Here is a 4,776-nt window from a genome sequence, read left to right as displayed (position 1 = left end):
AGGGGACAAAGGAGAAGTGTCACAAATGGAGAGAGTAGCTTGGAAGTATATACATTACCATATGTAAAATAGATAGCCAATTGAAATTTGCTACATGACTCAGGGAACTCAAACTTGGGCTCTGTAACAACCTACAGGGGTGGGGAAGGTGGAAGGGAGTTTCAAGAAGGAGGGAACATATGTATATCTATGGCTGATTTCATGTTGATGAATGGCAGAAACCAAAGCAATACTGTAACACAATTATCCTTCAATTAAAAATAAATAAATTTTTTAAATAGGGAAAAATATGTGGAAGGATGTTTTGTGAGTGTTCTAGACATACAGGCTGCTATCACCTGGAATAATGCCTTAAAGTGGGCATGTTTACCACTTGCTGGATCCTGTTGTTTTCATTGTGTCCATTTGTTTGAGTATGCCTTCATTGCCCCAGCCCAAAGACACTTTTCTCAAGTCTGGGTCCATGAGAAGGTCCGTTCTAACTGCCTGAAACTGAGGCTCTCATTTTACCTCTATCTTGCAGTTCTCATCCACAGTAGAAATGTAACTGGAACATACTTGACTGAGGCTCCAACCCCTGAGGCTGGGTCTTGACTGCTTTTTAATATCCTCCACCACATGACATGCTGCTGGCTCTGCAGACAGAGCCAGGATGCCAAATTGTAGCACAGATGGTTATCAGAAGATCGACACACCTTCATCCTTTTCCTGAATTGTGTTCAGTGGAGAAATGCAGGAACAGTATGAGATCATGACATGCAGGTGTTTTTGATTTGTGAGAATGCAGAGGAAAGAGTTATGAACTCTCTATAAGGAGAGGCTGAGAAAAGTCATAGGTTACCACTGAGCTGAAGTGAGAGGGTAAGAAGTAGATCTCCAGACAGATCACAACAAAGCAAGTTAGTAGCATATGTGTAAATGCACACACAAGTTGGAAAAAAAAAATAGCAGACTGGCAAAATATTCAATATCATTCAGTTCAGTTCAGTTGCTCAGTCATGGCCGACTCTTTGCAACCCCATGAATCGCAGCACGCCAGGCCTCCCTGTTCATCACCAACTCCCGGAGTTCACTCAGACTCACGTCCATCGAGTCAGTGATGCCATCCAGCCATCTCATCCTCTGTCGCCCGCTTCTCCTCCTATCCCCAATCCCTCCCAGCATCAGAGTCTTTTCCAGTGAGTCAACTCTTCACATGAGGTGGCCAAAGTACTGGAGTTTCAGCTTTAGCATCAGTCCTTCCAAAGAAATCCCAGGGCTGATCTCCTTCAGAATGGACTGGTTGGATCTCCTTGCAGTCCAAGGGACTCTCAAGAGTCATCTCTAACACCACAGTTCAAAAGCATCAATTCTTCAGCACTCAGCCTTCTTCACAGTCCAGCTCTCGCATCCATACATGATTATTGGAGAAACCATAGCCTTGACTAGACGGACCTTAGTCAGCAAAGTAATGTCTCTGCTTTTGAATATGCTATCTAGCTTGCTGATAACTTTTCTTCCAAGGAGTAAGCGTCTTTTAATTTCATGGCTGCAATCACCATCTGCAGTGATTTTGGAGCCCCCCAAAATAAAGTCTGACACTGTTTCCAGTTTCCCCATCTATTTCCCATGAATTGATGGGACCAGATGCCATGATCTTCGTTTTCTGAATGTTGAGCTTTAAGCCAACTTTTTCACTCTCCTCTTTCACTTTCGTCAAGAGGCTTTTTAGTTCCTCTTCACATTTTGCCATAAGGGTGGTGTCATCTGCATATCTGAGGTTATTGATATTTCTCCCAGCAATCTTGATTCCAGCTTGTGTTTCTTCCAGTCCAGCTTTTAGAGGGCAACAAATATGTCATCTAGCCCAGAAACAAACAAGACTGGAAATATAGCCAAAATCACTGCAGATGGTGATTGCAGTCATGAAATTAAAGACGCTTCCTTCTTGGAAGAAAAGCTATGACCAACTTAGACAAGATATTAAAAAGCAGAGACATGATCTTGCCGACAAAGGCCCATCTAGTCAAAGCTATGGTTTTTCCAGTAGTCATGTATGGATGTGAGAATTGGACCATAAGAAAGCTGAGGGCCAAAGAATTGATACTTTTGAACCGTGGTGTTGGAGAAGACTCTTGAGAGTCCCTTGGGCTGCAAGGAGGTCCAATCAGTCCATCCTAAAAGAAATCAGTCCTGAATATTCATTGGAATGACTGATGCTGAAGCTGAAGCTCCAATACTTTGGCCATATGATGTGAAGAACTAACTCATTGGAAAAGACTCTGATGCTGGGAAAGATCGAAGGTAGGAGGAGAAGGGGATGACAGAAGATGAGATGGTTGGATGGCATCACTGACTCTATGGACATGAGTTTAAGCAAGCTCCGGGAGCTGGTGATGGATAGGAAGCCTGACATGCTGCAGTCCTTGGGGTTGCAAAGAATCAGACATGATTAAGCAACTGAACTGAACTGAGAAATATAGGACAAAGAACCAATTCCAAATGGCCACAGGAATTTGGTTTCATTCTGAAAGGGGATTCATGGCAAAGGTTTTTTAAAAAGAGTTTATGGCATGAGATAGCATTTTAGAGAAATCTTTGATACCTATTTGAAGAAGGATAGATTAGAGGAGGGTAAAGCTGGATATACAAAGACCAGTTAGTAAGGGAAAAATGAAAGCACAACAAATGTAAAGTTTTAATTGAGGATTCTTGGCAGGAAAAATGTGAGAAATTTAAAATAAGTATGAGATAACTTAATTTAAAATAAATTATTGAATATTTCTACATTCTTAATATATCTGAGGATTTGTACTTGATTATGGATGTTTTAAAAAGTCTTTTAGTAATATCTGTTGATGATGTTGTCAAATCTCTAACTATGACACTTCCCAAATATTCTTTGTCTTAAAACCATTAACAGACCTTGCCCAGGATACCTGAATCTTGCCAGGCCTACTCTTCACAGATGGCCGATGATACCAGGAGTGACCATCAAAAGGAGAAAATGTGGCAATGTATCTGAACTTTGGCAAAGAAAAACAAGATTGGCTAAATTCTTGTAGTGGAACAGAATATTAACAAAGATTCTCAGGCTCATTTGGAGAGGATAAAATTAATTCAGGAAGGAGAGGGTAGCTATAGGCAAGATTCCAGGGACAAAGAGAGAGACAAATGTAGATTATGGTTTTTGAAAAAATTAGTGAATGGGATGTTAACCTCCAACTGGGGAAGTAATTGTATTATAATGGTGATGGAAAAAACTATCAACCAAAGAAATGAACCTGAACTGAAATGTTTCTAAATGGCAAGTAACTTTGGTTACCACTTTGGTTTGTGTGTGCTTTATTTTGTACACGGCTACCCTGTGCTTTAAAATCTCAGTTGAGACTAGAAAGAGGAATTCTACAAGATTTTGCAATAAGGCATTGACCACAAACAACTGACTTAAACCATCCTAAACCAAGATTCCACCAGCAACACAATTCCTGCTTTCCATGGTGGTTTCAAACCTAAGTACCTCACTCGATGGATTTAAAGATAAACAGAGATGGCTATGAAGTACCTTGTGTGATGCCTGGCCTATTGCAGGCTTTTTCAAAATCTGATTCTTTTCCTGGGATTCTGAGCTACTGCACAGTTATCTTTAGGAATGAATCTGAGAAGCATAAGTGAAAACTTGGGCACTAAGTTAGTTGAAGAAAGTTCTGGGCTCTGAACCTGGCTGAATCCACAGCAGGGTGTGTAAGAAATAAAAAAAGACAGAATTCCACTTCCAGGTTTTTTTCATGACTATGACTGTAGTACAGAAAAAAAATGACTGACAGGGCATCCTGTAAAAACATATGCCTGTAAGCACAGTAATTTGGGGAAATCTATGTCTTGAGAGGCAGGATGTTTCACTGAGACCACAAATTCTGTTTTGAATATAAATGTATTTATTTTTACTTTCTCAATACACATAAGCAGCTACGTCTTGTGCCCTCTGCCTGGCAGTATTTATGTTCTAGGACTTAAAAATAGAAGAAAATTTCATACAGGACTGTATTTGTCACTTAACAGTTATGTTTTGAGGAAATTAATGCTGGTGTATCCCATGTGGTAAAGTAAAAGAAGTACCAGTTTTTAAAGTAATCATTTTGTTTTTAATTGCATCTTTTTCAAATATATTTTTGTTTTTGATATATAGTTGGCATACAATATTATATTAGTTTCAAGTGTAATCTGAAATCAAATAAATTATAAAATGATCACCATAACAAGTCTAATAACCATGTGTCATCATACAAAATTTTTGTACTATTATTGACTACATTCCTTGTGTTGTATATTACATCCCCATGGCTTATTTAGTTTATAACTGTAAGGTTGTATCTCTTCATCTCCTTCTTGCATGCATGCTAAGTCACTTCAGTCCAACTCTTTGTGACATCATGTATTGTAGCCCTCCAGACTCCTCTGTCCATGGAATTCTCCAAGCAAGAATACTGAAGTGGGTTGCCATGCCCTCCTTCAGGGGATCTTCCCAACTCGGATCGAACCCACATCTCTTGTGGCTCCTGCATTGGCAGCCGGGTTCTTCACCACTAGTGCCACCTGGGAAGCCCAGGTATAAATGGACTTAATTTTTTGCAGTGGTTTTAAGTTCAGAGTAGAATCAAAAGAAAAGTACAATTTCCATACAACCTTGAATCACTGCACAGACGTAAACCTCCTCAGCATCTTGCATCGAAATGCTGTATTTGTCCCAATTAACCTACACTGATGCATCATGATTGATTTTTAAATATTAAAAAG

Source organism: Capra hircus, chromosome 18 (genome assembly GCF_001704415.2).
Source record: "Capra hircus breed San Clemente chromosome 18, ASM170441v1, whole genome shotgun sequence".
NCBI lineage: Eukaryota > Metazoa > Chordata > Mammalia > Artiodactyla > Bovidae > Capra > Capra hircus.
This window is presented reverse-complemented; position numbering follows the sequence as displayed.